Raw genomic sequence first — 18,897 nt, 5'->3', positions numbered from 1 at the left:
TCTATATAGGGAATACTACAGCTACAGTACAAAAACTTTCAAGAGGTGTTGTAAACTGGATGTTGTGGTTAGGGTCTCCTGACCACTTAAGTACTTCCTTTTATTTATGTGGCCAGTGCATCACACACACCGCACCTTCGTAATTATAGCGTTGCAATTTTTTATTTGACTACAGCAAACTACACACTAAATGATTACCTTTCAGGTCCAGTGCACTAGCCTTTGAATGCGCAGGTTTGTCCTGATTTGCTGTTATGGTACATTAGGCAAAAATTCTTGATACACATGGGAAACTTTTGAGCGTGAAAAACTCATTAGCTTTGCAGTTCTTGACACAAATTGGTGCACAAGGCACCTACTACAAATACCCTGTTCAAAGGCACGTATATTTTGTTTTGCCCATTCACCCTCTGAATGGCATACATACACAATCCAAGTCTCAATTGTCTAAAGCTAAAAAATCCTTCTTAACCTGTCTCCTCCTCTTTATCTACACTGATTGAAGTGGATTTAGGGATTCACCTGGATTCACTTGGTCAGTCTGTTATGGAAAGAGCAGGTGTTCTTAATATTTGTACACTCAGTGTAACACTGTTTTCGGTGAGTGGGCCTTACCTGCAGCATATCACTGCTTTACAGGACAAGGCAAGGTCTAGTAAGTACTGCCGTGCTCCAAACGTAAGGGCGTATTTGAGAGTCCTTCCGTCGATGATGAGGGCAAAATCGTTCTCCTTGTGAAGGGCGTCTCCCAGCATTCCACAGTGGTGGCTGAGGGTCTCCCTTGTTGCCTGTAAAGACACACATTTTCTCATCATTAGGACTACCATATCTAAACAGAACACATTCTACAAATGGCAGTGAAGTAAAGTAAATATAGTTGAGGTTTTCAATGCAATGTTTTTGAGACAACATGGCAACCTATTCACCTATTTGTACAGTGCAAAAAAATATGACAAGTATCATCTTTACATATGGTAAAGATTATTCAGGCTTGCCAAGACAATGTATGTTTGTTACAGATGATAGAACATCATGCAATGATAGAACATAAGAAAATAACACAAAAATACACAAGGCTCGGTCCATTAGAAACGGTTTGATGATTCATTTGGAAAAACATACCTTCACATGGTATCAGGCATTAATAACAAAGTGTTTCTATTCTCTCGTTGTGCAGTTCCATAATTTAGTTCTCAGCAACCAAGTACCCTACAGTTAGCTGTCTGGGTTTACGAGCCAATTTTCAGGAATGTCCCGAGCCATCTGAATTTGTTCAAACTGAAAGCCAGGAATATTTCCATATACTGACTAAACCTGGACTATTTTAAATCAACGCTGACTTGAATACTATGGATACTTCACATGAACCCTCTGTTAGTTTAATGTTTCAAACTCTGAGAATTACTCTTGAAATGGCAAATAGGGCCTTAAAGAGGAGACTGTTATTCTAAGGGTTAGGGTGTACTGGCGGATGGGTCATGTTTGGCTTGGGAATGCAGTGAACCTCAATATAATTTCCCCCATAAAAAGACACGTGATTCCCCAGATCATCTGCTGGAGCGATAAGCGGGGCTAGTAAAAGTATCGGCTCCCGTGAGGACAGACACCCTAGACGTATGTCATTGGGATTCGTCACCCTTTGCGTTTCATGTTGAAAACCAAGAAGACGTACGGGTCACACAAAGCATCCCTGCTAGATACGATTTTCACAGATCTCAGTTCAGCGCTGTGCTGGAGAGCCCATTCGAAAGTCCATAGTCTTTCAAGCATCCTCGGAGGCTCCATCTTCTATAAGTCCCTAAATCAATGAGGGTGGTTAAAAATCTACGCCCTTGCTTTCTCCACTCTCCGTTCTCTTACTAAGCTGCCATATAGCAGCTGTCCTCCATGTTTTACATGCCTATTGGACAGAATATTCAGACGCCTGGCCAAGAGACGATTACTCAAATCACAAACCGAGGCAAAACGTTTGGGACGTGAATGGATGTATTCTCGGGTTGTGTTTGTGATATAGTGATACGATGACAAGCGATGTTGAAATGCCATAAATGGCCAGTAAGATTAAGTGCCATCTAATAGGAGCGGCTGCATTCAGGAAAGCCCAGGATGGAGATGGACATACTGTAGTCACGGTGACATCATCTGTGCATCTGGAGAGAAAACCAATCAAGGATCCATTTCCAAGAGAGACCGGAACAGCTATGGATGTGCTTATAAAAGAGGGTTGTGAGGGTTCTGAGGATTGCGAGCATGTGGTCCTGGGGCCCAGGGCTTGGTTAATGGAAATAAGATATTAGACTACTTGAAACAACATGGATGAAATGTGATCGCAGCTCTGGTAATATTTATTTGTGCAGTAGGACACATAACATCTTCTAGAGTATGTGGCTGTGCACACATTACTACAGGAGAGGTCACTCATGCCCCAGACAGAGTAAATCTTTAGGTTTTGAATTGGGATTGGAGACAGACATGCTGCTCTCAGACAACACTAATCAATGACATGGGTATAATTGGTTATAAATTGTCCATCAATTTCTGCTGCTGTTGTTGTCTGGCGAGGAATTGGTGACTGAGATGTATCCTTGTGATGGTAGTTATTGAATTAAACAAAATAAATAACAATATTTGTGAGCAGTGGTCATCAATATTTGGTCAAGTTGGATTACTACATAGATGCCTATAATAGAATTTTGAATGACAGACTTTACCACTCTCTGAAAAGGACCTTCTACATGTTTTAACCAAGCTAAGGAATTCAGCAACATGATGTGCAGCGATAACTCTGGTTTTATTGTTTTTATTTCACCTTTATTTAACCAGGTAGGCTAGTTGAGAACAAGTTCTCATTTGCAACTGCGACCTGGACAAGATAAAGCATAGCAGTGTGAACAGACAACACAGAGTTACACATGGAGTAAACAATTAACAAGTCAATAATACAGTAGAAAAAAGGAGAGTCTATATACATTGTGTGCAAAATGCATGAGGAGGTAGGCGAATAATTACAATTTTGCAGATTAACACTGGAGTGATAAATTATCAGATGGTCATGTACAGGTAGAGATATTGGTGTGCAAAAGAGCATAAAATAAAATAAATAAAAACAGTATGGGGATGAGGTAGGTAAAAATGGGTGGGTATTTACAGATAGACTATGTACAGCGGCAGCGATCGGTTAGCTGCTCAGATAGCAGATGTTTGAAGTTGGTGAGGGAGATAAAAGTCTCTAACTTCAGCGATTTTTGCAATTCGTTCCAGTCACAGGCAGCAGAGAACTGGAACGAAAGGCGGCAAAATGAGGTGTTGGCTTTAGGGATGATCAGTGAGATACACCTGCTGGAGCGCGTGTTACAGGTGGGTGTTGCCATCGTGACCAGTGAACTGAGATAAGGCGGAGCTGTACCTAGATGACCTGGAGCCAGTCGGTCTGGCGACGAATATGTAGCGAGGGCCAGCCGACGAGAGCATACAGGTCGCAGTGGTGGGTGGAATAAGGTGCTTTAGTGACAAAACAGATGGCACTGTGATAAACTGCATCCAGTTTGCTGAGTAGAGTGTTGGAAGCAATTTTGTAGATGACATCGCCGAAGTCGAGGATCGGTAGGATAGTCAGTTTTACTAGGGTAAGTTGATATGAGTCTGGAAGGAGAGTTTACAGTCTAGCCAGACACCTAGGTACTTATAGATGTCCACATATTCAAGGTCGGAACCATCCAGGGTGGTGATGCTGGTCAGGCGTGCGGGTGGTGATGCTCATTGCCAACATGTCATTTAAAACTTTACACCAGCTGTGGTTAAAGACATCGAGAGTATTAAAAAGAGTGAGGATAGTGATATGAAGTTCAGTAATTGTCCTGTATGACTAACAGCCCATAACTAAGAAGTGACTCAAACGATTGTAAAGGTAAACTCACACATAAAGGGCGGAAAGTCACCCCGTTTGCCCATAGGAGTCGCAGACTCCGGCAGACTCAGGTGTGGTCTGAAGAGTGAGGTAAGGTTGAGACTCACAAGTATCTGCATCTGGGCTTGTGTGAGAGCGAGCGTATCAGCTGGGTTACAAGACCTACGTGGGCCCTTCCACCCAAAGGTATCGTCACCTCCACCCGAAGATGGTCACACCCAACACATTGAACAGATGGCCCGGCCGGGTGTGACTATAATGAAATGCAGGGGTGACCTAGTGGTCATGAATGAGGCTTGGGAGGGGTCAGGTGAGGAGGGTTAGATACCTAGGGGCATGAACGGGACCATGCAACCCTCTCCTGGCATAACAAAGCTTGAAACCAAAGCTTGAAGGACAATATTTTAAGAGAAGGGCCTCAAGTTTCACAGAGAGAGAGAGAGAGAGAGAGAATGAGGGAAAGAGATGAAGAGAGAGAGATTGAAGCTAAAGAGGGAGAGAAATTGAATGAGAGGAGGCAGGGAGGGAGGAATGCAGCTGTGAGGACTTCTCCACATGAGCATGGTAAATCCCTGATGGGGGCCATAAAACAGCATGCGGGCTAGCAAGCAACGTGTGTGTGTGTGTGTGTGTGTGTGTGTGTGTGTGTGTGTGTGTGTGTGTGTGTGTGTGTGTGTGTGTGTGTGTGTGTTACACACAAGAGTAAGAATAGACTCACATTTGACATATGTGTCCAACCCTGGAACCAAAAGCAGTGATTCCTCACAGGGTGAACTGGCACCACACTTGTGTGAAAGCATTTAACAGGGAACACTAATGTATGGAAGTGTGTGCAGTGGACCGACTTTGTACGTCTGGGTGCATGTCTGGGAATGTTTGGGGACAAGCGGTTTATCACGATAACCGCTATCAAGCAGTGCAGCCATTTGCTCAAGTAGGGTCCCCATTTCCACCGAGGTATTTTAGTGCTAATGCTATGTCGCCTCCTAAAGCCTCTTTGTTATGGCTAGACTGACCAGTTAACGTATGTGACTCAGTAGTGTTTGGTTTAGGAGTGGCTCGATGGCATCCATTCAAAAAAACACGCGAGATTCCATCAAGATTTTGTGATCCATTGTTGATGTAAGTCTTGAGTAATGTAGCGAACAGGACATGACACACTTGACAGGGATTCCGAGGAGGCGGACGTGTCTCCATTAGTCTCATACAGTTCTATACAACCCTGGACACACCCAAAGAGGGGCATACACCGATAAATAAAGCAGACATATTATGCACATCCGTGCACACCAACATCCACAACCCACGTGCGTTCATGCACGCACACAGGCAAACACATACACTTCCCAGTCAGTCTGCTGCCTCCAGGCGCAGAGTTCAGTCACGGCAGCTCCACCTGTCAGTGAGCATCAAGCAGAGCAGTCAATGATGTCTGAGAAAACAATGAGCCTCGCACACATTCTCCTCTGCCCTTCTGGTTTTGACCCCTGACCTCTCTCTACACAGAACACTTCAGATAGGCTTGACTCAAGCTTTGATTCAGTTGACTCATTTATGGCCCAGTTCAAAGTGGAGATAAGGTTGTGCAACTCAGACTTTTGCATAAATCATAAATTTAAATCAATGTGATATTTGCGAAAAAGTTCAAGTGGATCTCAAGTCAGAAGAACACCCTTAGTTTTAGAAGAGTGTGAGAAAGACTGATTGTGTATAGCAGTTAGGGTTTCCGTCAGGAACATTTGGCGCCTGACAAGTGACCAGGAATATTTTAATTTATTGGACATTTCAGACATTTACCGGTCATCCATGTGCATTGGGTGCGTAACCCATTAGGCCATCTATCCACGCAGCCAGCACAATCAATAAACAAGGGATATTGGCTAACTGAGTCACATTTCATGTCCTTCAAAAACCTATAACTAAATTACAAAAACATTATTCCTTGTATTTCAAACTGGAGCATATGCAAAACCATATAGCCTATTGTTTTATTCGTTTTTACTTTCCTAAAACAATAATTGTCCAACTTAAGGTGTAGCTGTCAGAGATTTGAGGACTAAATGCATACGGACATTGCCTATTGGCCTAGGCATCCACTGTATTATATTAATATAAATATATACTGTATATAAAAGGAAGAGAAGCTTAGGCCTATAGCCCCAGAGAGAGGAAGCGATAAGAGATATGCCGGCGGCATGCTGCGACACCAGCATACATTTCTTTATACTTCTCAGATAGGCTACTGCGTCTGCTATACAGATATAGGTGTACATATGGAGGCGAATTAGTTCATTTTCGTTTAGAATCTAATAGATAAGCATTATATTGTTAGATTATAGGAGTAACTCTGGTAGACCTAAAACATTCTTCCTCATCTCAAGATCAACTGTCAGAGTCAATTGGAGTACCGGTGCACACTGCCTTCATATCATAGGCCCCACCACACCTTCACAAAAATTCTAAACTTTGTTTATTAAAATTGTTTATAGGGAAAATAGAATCAGGATATTATATTGCGGCAAACACAACATTACAGTTGGAACTTAATTTGGCTAAAGAAAATGGCTCATTAGAATGAAACAAAACACTTGTGAACTGGTTTAAACATTCACAAAAGTTTTGAACAGGCTATATTGCATCAATTACCAAGAAAGGCTAATGCCTATCGTACGCAACAAATGACAGCAATAGGCTAATGACATTTATTTTACAATAGGCCTACCTAACCTATCTTAAACTAAATACGGACCACACAATTAAGACAGATCGAACGTAATTTAGCCAATGAAAATGTCTCAACAGAATTAAACAAAACACATTTAGCATATTTGTGACCCGTTTCACTAATTGACTCGAGAGCCGTTTGAACTTAAACGTTTTTTTTTAAATAAAATTTTTTTGTTACAGAAATGGCTTATTGAACATGTAAACTTTTCATGTGCCTTAATAACAAACTTCCATGCCCTCTGTAAATACAAATACAATGGTTACATTTCAAGCCTAGAATGGTTTAGCCACAGAAAAAGTCAGAAACCTTCCCGCTAGCCATGATTGCCTGAGATAATGAGTGGGGTGGACATGCCGAGATATAAAATTAAATTTTATTGGTTACATACACGTGTTTGGCAGATGTTATTACGAGTGTAGTGAAATGCTTGTTCTTCTAGTTCCGACATTGCAGCAATATCCAAAAAGTAATATCTAACAATTTCACAACAAATAACATAATACACACAAATCTAAGTAAAGGAATGGAATAAGAATATATAAATATATGGATGAGCAATTTAGAGTGGCATAGGCTAAGATGCAATAAATAGTATAGCCCAACAGGATTCTCTCAATTGTGCATCTATAAATGTTTGTGAGGGTTTTAGGTGCCAAGACACGTTTCTTCAGCCTCCTGAGGTTGAAGAGGTGCTGTTGCGCCTTATTCACCACACCCTCTGTGTGGGTGGACCATTTCAGTTTGCCAGTTATATGTATGCCAAGGAACTTAAAACTTTCCACCTTTCTACCTTTCCCTCTGCTGTTTCCTGAAGTCCACAATCCTCTCCTTTATTTTGTTGACGTTGAGTGAGACGTTCCTGACACAACATTCTCAGAGCCCTCACCTCCTCCCTGTAGGCTTTCTCGTCGTGGTTGGTAATCAAGCATACTACTGCTGTGCTGTCTGCAAACTTGATGATTGAGTTGGAGACATGCATGGCCACACAGTCATGGGTGAACAGGGAGTACAGGAGTAGGCTGAGCACGCACCCTTGTGGGGCCCCAGTGTTAAGGATCAGCGAAGAGGAGATGTTGATTCCTACCTTCACCACCTGGGGGCGGCCTGTCAGGAATTTCAGTATCCAATTGCACAGGGCTGGGTTCAGGCACAGGGCCTTGAGCTTAATGATGAGCTTGGAGGGTACAATGGTGTTGAATGCTGAGCTAAAGTCAATGAACAGCTTTCTTACATAGGTATTCCTCTTGACCAGATGGGATAGGGCAGTGTGCAGTGTGATGGCGATTGCATCGTCTGTGGACCTATTGTGGTGGTAAGGAAATTGAATTGGGTCTAGGGTGACAGGTAAGGTGGAGGTGATATGATTCTTGACTAGTCTCTCAAAGCACTTCATGATGACAGAAGTGAGTGCTACGGGGCGATAGTAATTTAGTTCAGTTACCTTTGCTTTGTTGGGTATGGGAACAATGGTGGCCATCTTGAAGAATGTGGGGACAGCAGACTGGGATAGGGAGAGATTGAATATGTCCGTAAACACATCATCCAGCTGGCCTGTGCATGCTCTGGGGACGCGGCTAGGGATGCCGTCTGGGCCGACAGCCTTGCGAGGGTAAACACGTTTAAATGTCTTACTCACGTTGGCCACGAAGAAGGAGAGCCCAAGGTCCTTTGTAGCTAGCCGTGTCGGTGGCACTGTGTTACCGTCAAAGCGGGCAAAGAATGTGTCTAGCATGTCTGGAAGCAAGACGGTGTCCGCGACATGGCTGGCTTTCCTTTCGTATTCCGTGATTGTCTGTAGACCTAGCCACATATGTCTTGTGTCTGAACAAATTCTTATTTTACAATGACAACCTACCATGGCCAAATACTCCCCTAACCCGGATGACGCTGGGCCAATTGTGCGCCGCCCTATGGGACTCCCGATCACGGCCGATTGTGATACAGCCCGGGATCGAACCAGAGTCTGTAGTGACGCCTCTAGCACTGAGATGCAGTGCCTTAAGACAGCTGAGCCACTTGTTTGACTATTTATAGCCTAATGTTAGCTCGCCAACATCGAACCTGGTTGGTTAGCTACCTAAAGATTCATGCAGGGTAGTAATGTCATAAATTGGGATTATGGTTCATTGTTAACCCAGATAGCTAACTAGCTACATGTCAGAACAAAAGACTCTCGTGTGCGAGAGCACAGAATAACTGATGAATTTACGAATGCTCAACACCCGTTGAATATGGCCGGTGTCAGTAAACCTTTACTAAAAAGCGTAATTCAATTGTTGCCAGCATCACAGTTACAGTCACCAACGCTCTGAATACTAACCAGCTCTGCTAGGGAGAATAAAATGGTCAGTGTGGGGTGTTCTCTCATTATGTGTCTGGAAGTAGCTAGCAAGCTAGCCAATGTTAGCCAGTTAGCTTGGGTGCTTGACTGCTGTTGTGAGGTCAGAATGTTTGGATCAACCCTTCATATTGGGCCAGAGCGTCCAGTGTGGGCTCTGAATTTACGAACGAACAATCTGACAGCACAGTTGCAGTCACCAACGATCTGGATAACAGCCTAATGAGCCATGCTAGGGCGAGTAATGTTCAGTGAGCTGTTCTCTCATTTGTGTCTGGAAGTAGCTAGCAAGTTAGCTTGCATGCTTGACCGCTTTAAAAAATATATATTATTATGAACAAAACAAATACAAAATCATAAATATACAAACAAGAGTACATAAACCTAACCTATTCAATTTGTCAAAAAGTTGCATGAACGTATTGCTTTTTTGTTTTTACACTTACTGATCATTTCAAAATAATATTTAAATTCTACCTTAAACAATGTGAAGAGGGGTTTGTTTTCCACCCACTTAATTTTATGGATAAAGAATCTGCCATAAAATGTAAAAACATTTCCAATGAAAGTTAAATCAGGGTCCATATAACATCATTTCAGAGTCTTTCAAATTAACATTAATAGTAGTTTCTTTTGAAATAAAATCTAACTCACTCCAAAATCTTCTGACATAAGAACAGTAAATGGTCAAGAGTCTCTGGGTCACAACCACAAAATACACATTTGTTATCAATAGCTATTTTGAATCTGTGCATAATGAAGATCTTTACAGGGGTGCTTGACTGCTGCTGTTAGTACAGAATTCTCAGATCAACCCTTAAAAGAGATGGGTGGAGCTAAAGCTTAAGAGGATGTGAACGATGCTGAATGGGTGTAGACAAAGAAGGGCTCTCCAGTATTAGTACCAAAACATTCAAAGGCCATTGTCTCAAAAGTCAGTTTACAAGTTCATCAATGTTCAAAGCAAAATTACTCTCACTTTGTTCCTCAACTGTAGTGTGTGATATACCATTTTGTAGCTCTGAGTCTAGACTTTTATCCAATGTAAAAAAACACAATTTCAAATGTTGCTACATAAGACCGATTTGAGCCGGTCGGTCACATTTAAAGAACTGGTTTGGATTAATAAATAGGCCTACAATAACAACAACGATATACATTAATAATAGGGAGTTGCTCCTAATCGTGACCGGATATTATATTCCTGAGGCTCCGTATCCATGAGTACGCAAATTCTCGCAATACTTCAAGGTATTTTGACACTTCACAAATTTTCTCATGCCAAAACCGGATTATATACAGAATAATTTTGCATGCCCAATTTTTCAGTTTTTGATTTGTTAAAAAAGTTTGAAATATCCAATAAATGTCGTTCCACTTCATGATTGTGTCCCACTTGTTGTTGATTCTTCACAAAAAAATACAGTTTTATATCTTTATGTTTGAAGCCTGAAATGTGGCAAAAGGTCGCAAAGTTCAAGGGGGCCGAATACTTTCGCAAGGCACTGTATTTGGTATTTTTGGGGAATTTTATTAAGATACTCATTAGCTGCAGCTACTCTTCCTGGGGTCCACACAGAACATGAAATATGACATAAAACTTACATTAATAGACAAGAACAGTTCAAGGACCGAACTATACTGAACAAAATAAACACAACATGCAACAATTTCAATGATTTTACTGAGCTACAGTTCCGTTAAGGAAATCAGTCAATTGTAATAAATGAATTAGGCCCTAATCTATAGATTTCACATGACTGTGCAGGGGAGCATCAATGGGTGGGCCTGGGAGGGCATAGACTCACCCACTTGGGAGCCAGGGCCACCCATTGTGTGGCCAGGCCCAGCCAATCAGAATTAATTTCCCCCACAAAAGAGCTTTATGACAGACAGAAATACTCCTCAGTTTCACCATCTGTCAGGGTGGCTTGTCTCAGATGATCACGCAGGTGAAGAAGCCGGATGTGGAGGTCCTGAGCTGGCATGGTTACACATGGTCTGCGGTTGTGAGGCCAGTTGAACTTACTGCCAAATTCTCTAAAACGATGTTGGAGACGGCTTATGGTAGAGAAATGAACATTCAATTCTCTTACAACAGCTCTGGTGGACATTCTTGCAGTCAGCATGCCAATTGTACGCTCCCTCAAAACTTGACACATCTGTGGCTTTGTGTTGTGTGACAAAACTGCACATTTCAGAGTGCCTTTTATTGTCCCCAGTACAAGGTGCACCTGTGTAAAGATCATGCTATTTAATCTGCTTCTTGATATGTCACACCTGTTAGGTGGATGGATTATCTTGACCAAGGAGAAATGCTCACTAACAAGGATGTAAACAAATTGGTGTACACAATTTTAGAGAAATATGTTTTTTGTGCATATGGAACATTTCTGGGATCTTTTATTTCAGCTCATGAAAAACAAGGAATTAACACTTTACATGTTGCGTTTATATTTTTGTTCAGTGTAACTTTCATTTTACTTAAATGAAAAAGGCGTTCATCTTTGAAATAAACAGGAGCCTAGGCAAAGCCTCCTCTCTCGCTTTCTCAATTCAGCTGGCTATAATTTTACTTACCGGCTTTTCATTTATTTTATCAGCCAAAAGCAGCCAATTACCAGCTAATGGAAACCCTGATAGCTGGGAGCACAACCCTAGGCTCCTTCGCACCGTGTTCACTCTCTTTGACTGAGTCACTGAGTCACTGAGATGAACTTGAAAATTCAGCTAATGGATCCTTCTTTACTACTTCCTGAATAACACATTTCACTTCAGGTCTCGAGGGGTTGGAAGATTTAGCACTGAAGAGATTTCAGCCTGCTTCAAGCCGCCGAACACGTCCCCATCTCTTTGATAACTGTTTCTAAACATGGAAAAGGGGAGGAAGACGCGCTCCAATTACTCTCAGGCGCAACATAAGAGCAACTCCAATTCCCAGCAGCACCGTTTGGCAGGACCTCTGTTCATTGAGCCCGAATGGAAGGATGGGGGGAGAGAATTCCTCCATGTTTTACAAACAACTTTATATGAGCATCTCTTGAGCCACAGGAGAATGGGAGCTGACATTTCAAAGGGGCCGTCCTCTCTTCTCTACCTCTCTTCTCTACCACTTAATTTATCATACTAACCTGGCCGGGTTGACAGAGTGAAGGCCGTCCGTCATCGCTGTATCCCTTCCTACATTCCCTCCCTTCATCCCTCCCTCCTGCGCCGACACACACAGTGAGTGGTTCCTCTGTCCACGGCTCTGTTCCCTCGTTTCCTCCCATGGAGGAGTGCAGCAGTGGTTTCTTTTCGTCCTGTCCTTCCCCCACGACAACAGACAAGACTATCCCTGCAGGGGCATGCTTACCTTTTCCCCCTCTACTGCTCTGCAATTTGGATTATGCAGATTGACAGCATTAACACTAACTATCCGAAAATAACTACATTTCCATGAAAACAGTTCAACAAAATAACTTTTAAGGGTAATAATTGACTGGATTATAGGGTTGTATTCACTACCAAATGGATGAAAACTGACCTAAATGGAGAGGGACTACCTGAACTTGTCTGATAAGACACTAGTTTTGCTGCGGTTTGCTTCAGTGTGCACAAATGCATAAGGCCCTGTGCACACTGTAGACCTACGCAGCTACTATAGCACATCCCCTGTTCAATGATATAATAATAATAATGTAGAGTGATAACAGATCCTCAGTCTGCTGTACTCACGTCAAGTGTGTCTTCGTTCATCACCAGCATGCCCATGTTCTTGGTCAGAAGTTTGCAGGAGTATCCTGGAGAGAGACAAGTGAAACAAGAGATGAGCTGCAATGTGCAAACATCAAACATACTAAAGTACTGAAGAAAAAGATTGTTCATGCATTATATGCAGTGGCTTTGGAAAGTATTCAGACCCCTTGACCTTTTCCACATTTTGTTTTGTTATAGCCTTCATCTAAAATGGATAAAAACAAAAGAAATCCTCAGCAATCTACACTCAAAACCCCATAATGACAAAGTGAAAACAGGTTTTTAAAAATGTTTGCAAATTTATTACAAATAAAAAACAGAAATACCTTAGTTACATAAGTATTCAGACCCTTTACTATGAGACTCGAAGGTGCATCCTGTTTCCATTGATCATCCTTGAGATGTTTCTACAACTTGATTTGGTAAATTCAATTGATTGGAAATGATTTGGAAAGGCACACACCTGTCTATATAAGGTTCCACAGTTCACAGTGCATGTCAGAGAAAAAAATCAAGCCATGAGGTCGAAGGAATTGTCTGTAGAGATCCGAGACAGGATTGTGTCAAGGCACAGATCTGGAGAAGGATACCAAAAAATGTCTGGAGCATTGAAGGTTAACCAAGAACACAGTGGCCTCCATCATTCTTAAATGGAAGAAGTTTGGAACCACCAAAGCTGGCCGCCCTGCTAAAATGAGCATTCGGGAGAGAAGGGCCTTGGTCAGGGAGGTGACCAAGAACCCGATGGTCACTCTGACAGAGCTCTAGAGTTCCTCTGTGGAGGTTGGAGAACTTTCCAGAAGGACAACCATCTCTGCAGCACTCCACCAATCAGACATTCATGGTGGAGTGGCCAGACGAAAGGATGCTCAGTAAAAAGCACATGACAGCCCGCTTGGAATTGGCCAAAAAGGCAACTAAAGGCACCTAAAGATCTAAAAACAAGATTCTCCAGTCTGATGAAACCAACATTGAACTCTTCGGCCTGAATGCCAAGAGTCACGTCTGGAGAAAACCTGGCACCATTCCTACGATGAAACATGGTGGTGGCAGCATCATGCTGTGGGGATGTTTTTCAGTGGCAGGGACTGGGAGACTAGTCAGGATTGAGGCAAAGATGAACAGAGCAAAGTACAGAGAGATCCTTGATGAAAACCTGCTCCAGAGCGCTCAGGACGTCAGACTGGGGTGAAGGTTCACCTTCCAACAGGACAATGACCCTGAGCACACAGCTAAGACAACGCAGGAGTGGCTTCGGGACAAGTCTCTTAATGTCCTTGTGTGGCCCAGCCAGAGCCCAGACTAGAAACCTGACCGATCATCTCTGGAGAGACCTGAAAATAGCTGTGCAGCAATGCTCCCTATCCAACCTGACAGAGCTTGAGAGGATCTGCAGAGAAGAATGGGAGAACTTCCTAAATACAGGTGTGCCAAGCTCATACCCAAGAAAACTCTAGGCTGTAATCACTGCCAAAGGTGCTTTAACAAAGTACTGAGTAAAGGGGTCTGAATACTTATGTAAATGTAAAATCAGTTTATTATTAATACATTTGCAAACATTTCTAAAAACCTGTTTCTGCTTTGTCATGGGGTATTGTGTGTAGATTGATGAGGGGGAAAATGATTTAATCCATTTTAGATTAAGACTGTAATGTAACAAAATATGGAAAAGGTCAAGGGGTCTGAATACTTCCCTAAAACACTGTATTATGATTATCTTTTCAAAATAAACTTTAATACAAAAGAGCAAATGCAGGAGAAGTAATAGGTTATATGTACTTCCTCCTGAAATTGAGTTCTCTGTTTACTTTGATGTTATTAGCTTAAGTACCAATGGGATGAAAAAGACAACAAATTCTTGGAACTTCATTAGGTGCACAGTGACAGTATTGAGTCCATCAAAGTCTACAAAGACAAGACTAATTCTCTGGGTTTACATGTCTGTTTTCTGTTTTAAGTGGGCAGTTCGACATGTGTTAGTTAAACATGGCTCCCTAGTGAGCGGCAATATCAGAGTGGAACTTCTGTGGGCTTCGTCAAGCTTGGAAATGACTCCTGTTTCATTTTGAGGGCTTACCAAAACACCTAGATCTGCATGTATACGTGAGTGTTTGGGTGGGACTGTGTCTGAGAGAATTACACACACACACACACAGAGAGATGGGGGTCGGGATGAGGAGTGTGTAGGTTTCACCTCCAGAGGCTCAAATCAATACCAAACAGGTCTGGACCTGGTGGATTGTTTTCTTACATGTTAATGCGTAAACTTAAAATAAGCCAGCGTGTAGAAAATGCCCCACCCACCTCTACACCCCCCTGGCGACCCCTGCCACAGTCCCCTTGCTTAATGTGTTTATCTTAAAGGCTCAGTTCACTCTAACCAAACTACTCTTTTTATTCAAAAGATAAAGTCAATTCCTCTCAGTGTTTTGGGGCCTGGCGGAACTAAACAACAAAGATCTCCAAGGAGTTGCGGAATACGTATGGCGTGACACCTGTGACACATGGCAACCCCAGAGGTTTGTTGGTTTGGGGGAGGTATTTAAAGCTGCACAATACATTTATTAAACATAAGAATGAGTGTGAGTTTGTCACTTCCCACGAGCCGGGTTGTGACAAAGAGCTCTTATATGACCAGAGCACAAATAATAATATAAAAGTAATCAATCAATTTGCTCTTTATTTAACCATCTTACATATGAAACCTTATTTGTTCATAGACAATTGTGAATAACTCACAGGTTAATGAGAAGGGTGTGCTTTAATTGACCCCCCAAAAAAGTAACGGACATATACCAGGAGCTGTGCAAGGCCCGCCAAGTGTGTTGACTCATCCAGCTATAACACATTGAATTCACTGGCCTGTATGCAAAGCAGTAATTGTTTCATAAAATCTCCTGCCATGTCACTGATGCGTCGTGAAACAGTGTTGTTTGATGAAAGCGTTGTCTGTATAGTTTTTGGGACCTTTTCCTCTAGCATTGTCCGCGGCAGGAAGAATTAAGTCCTCCACAATAGTATGGGGCTTGCCTGTCCTAGCCACTCGGTAGCTCACCTTATAAGATGCTTCTATTCCCTTCTTATTAATGGTATCTGTTGCTTTTATACATGTCGTACTACTCAAAAATCATCTTAATTCTCACTAAAAAACCCTAACCCTTATTTTTCAAATTAGCATGTTTTGTTTCTAAAATGTCAGCGTAAGAGTGAAGGTATCATTGAGTTGTGAGAGAGTACTTTTGCACATATGACACACTGTGGCTGAGTAAAGGCACTACTCCCAATATAAGTGAACCCCAAATGAATGTAGTTCATCATATTTGCGCCTCTTCAATGGTCCAACGTCCCTGTCTTTTGTTCGGTGCTTTCCCGGGTAAGGGGGCAGTAGCTCTTTGGCTGCATCAGATTCACAACTGTCTGTGTCCATGCTAACTGAGCTAACAACAAATGTAGAATTACTGAAGAGTTAGCATTGGATGTGCTCGTGGAAACAGAACTTACTTTTTTTAACCTTTCATCCATTTCCGAGCAAACTGAATGAGCAGCAGCTACATGACTGCATTAGTGGAATTCCCGCGAGAGAGTAACGATTAATGTGACTGGATGTTATTATTTGACTGGGCTACCTGTATTTGACATTGGTTTATTTTAAAGCAGTGAAACGATCGGATGGTGTTCTTCTTCTTCCAAACACAACGATGGTCATTATGGCCAAACAATTATATTTTGTTTCATCAGACCAGAGGACATTTCTCCAAAAAGTACGACCTTTATCCCCATGTGCCGTTGCAAACCGTAGTCTGGCTTTTTTAATGGCGGTTTTGCAGCAGTGGCTTCTTCCTTTCTGAGTGGCCTTTCAGGTTATGTCGATATAGGACTCGTTTTACTGTGGATATAGAGACTTTTGTACCTGTTTCCTCCAACATCTTCACACAGTCTTTTGCTGTTGTTCTGGGATTGATTTGCACTTTTCGCACCAAAGTGCGTTCATCTCTACGAGACAGAAGACGTCTCCTTCCTTAGTGGTATGACGGCTGTGTGGTCTTATGGTGTTTATAATTGCGTACTATTGTTTGTACAGATGAACATGTTTGGAAATTGCTCCCAAGTATAAACCAGACTTGTGGAGGTCTGGCTGATTTCTTTTGATTTCCCCATGATGTCAAGCAAAGAGGCACTGAGTTTGAAGGTAGGCCCTGAAAGACAACCACAGGTACACCTCCAATTGACTCAAAGTATGTCAATTAGCCTATCAGAAGCTTCTAAAGCCATGACATCATTATCTGGAATTTTCCAAGCTGTTTAAAGGCACAGTCAACTTAGTGTATGTAAACTTCTGACGCACTGGAATTGTGACACAGTGAATTATACGTGAAATAATCTGTGTGTAAACAATTGTTGGAAAAATGACTTGTGTTATGCACAAAGTAGATGTTCTAACCGACTTGCCAAAACTGTAGTTTGTTAACAAGAAATGTGTGGAGTGATTGAAAAACGAGTTAATGACTCCAACCTAAGTCTATGTAAACTTCCGACTTCAACTGTATATCCCCATTAGAAAATATTAAATGGACGGTTTGAAAATGTGAATATTTGTATACATTTTACTTGTTAACAATGTGAATCACATTTTTATTTGGCGTACCCCCGACAGCATTGTGCGTACCCCAGTTTGGGAATACCTGATATACACTGATTGATGTCACCTGTCAAATCCATCATAGCTTTCACCTGGATTCCCCTAGTCAGTCTTTCATAGAAAGAGCAGGTATTCCTAATGTTTTGTTCACTCAGTGTATATACAGACATATAAAATATTACCCCACTAAAATTGGCATATGCCCACACCATTCTGTTGTTGGGGTACGCCCACACCATTCTGTTGTTGGGGTACGCCCACACCATTCCAACACAGAAAAGCTGCTTTTGAACACACCTAATTACCATTTTTTCACACTGCCTGATAGAGGTCCTGGAAGGCAGGGAGCTCAGCCCCAGTGATGTACTGGGCTAGCCGCATCACCCTCACGCCATGTGATTAAGGGCGGTGTTGTTGCAATAACTTGAGGATTTGGACACAAACCTTTTCTGCCTCGAGGGGGAAGAGGCACTGTCGTGCCATCTTCACCACTGTGCACGTGGACCATTTTAAGTCCTTAGTGATTTGGACACAGCGAAACTTGAAGCTCTTGACCCGCTCCACTGCAGCCCAGTGGATGGGGGCGTGCTCGACCCCTGTTTCCTATAGTCCACAACCAGTTACTTGGTCTTACTGACGTTGACGGAGAGGTTGTTATCCGGGTACCACACTGCCAGGTCACTGTCTCATGGCTGTCTCATTGTCACTGGTGATTAGGCCTACCACCGTCGTGTCGTCAGCAAACTTGGTGTTGGAGTCGTCCGTGGCCAAGCAGTCGTGGGTGAACAGCCAGTACAGGAGGGGACAAAGCACACACCCCTGAGGAACTCCCGTGTTGAAGGTCAGCGTGGCAGAGATGTTGCCTATTCTCGTCAGGAAGTCCAGGATCCAGTTGCAGAGGCAGGTGATCAGTCCCAGGGTCCTAACCTTGGTGATTAGCTTGCAGAGAAAATGGTGTTGAGCGCTGAGCTGTAGTCAATGAAGTAGCATTCTCACATAGATATTTCTCTTAAGCAAAGTTGGGTCGGAGCCATCAAAACGGCGGCCATCCGGTACAGTGCCATCTTAACACCTGGAAGGAAAACTATTTCATAGAACTCTGGAAACACTGGACTGTTACTTTAATATAGTGACTCATACGTTGCTTTTGTGAGTCAGTCTCAACTTGCAGAGGTAGTGAAGGAGTGTCATTTCCATTTCCTCAATTGTAGCACAGTCATGTATATTGAAATAATCTAGGTTAGTGACCATGTCACCAGTTCTCAACCCAAAGCATTATTTGAAAGTATCACTATTTGAACCTATACCCTCCATCCAATTTCCCCTCTGCTCACCTCAGTTAAATTACCCTCTCTGTAAAAGAGCCCTTACTGCTACGCACCAATGGCACTGCCAAATCACATTAGTCAGCTCAACAACACCGTACCATACCCGTCCAATTAACTTAACAAGCACACAACATGTGTTAGATTAGATTTAAAATGTACATAAGAACATCTGTTAGTGTTGCGGGATCCAGATGAGATCAGCTCTAATGCAGTCCTAGG

At 42.4% G+C, this 18,897-nt stretch overlaps 1 long non-coding RNA gene across 1 annotated transcript in view; it reads right to left on the bottom strand.

Moving 5' to 3' along the window:
* Positions 1-629: 629 nt before the first annotated feature.
* Positions 630-18,897, bottom strand: part of LOC127929949 (uncharacterized) — a 41,151-nt gene continuing 22,883 nt past the window's right edge. Inside the window, exons 2-3 of the long non-coding RNA XR_008136383.1 lie at positions 12,691-12,755; positions 630-788 (exon numbers count right to left, since the gene is read on the bottom strand). This is a non-coding gene — a long non-coding RNA (uncharacterized LOC127929949). The remainder of the gene's footprint in view (positions 789-12,690; positions 12,756-18,897) is intronic.

This window comes from Oncorhynchus keta, chromosome 5 (genome assembly GCF_023373465.1).
Source record: "Oncorhynchus keta strain PuntledgeMale-10-30-2019 chromosome 5, Oket_V2, whole genome shotgun sequence".
Classification (NCBI taxonomy): Eukaryota; Metazoa; Chordata; class Actinopteri; order Salmoniformes; family Salmonidae; genus Oncorhynchus; species Oncorhynchus keta.
Note: the sequence above shows the minus strand (reverse complement) of the source record. Positions and strands in the feature narration are given on the sequence as shown.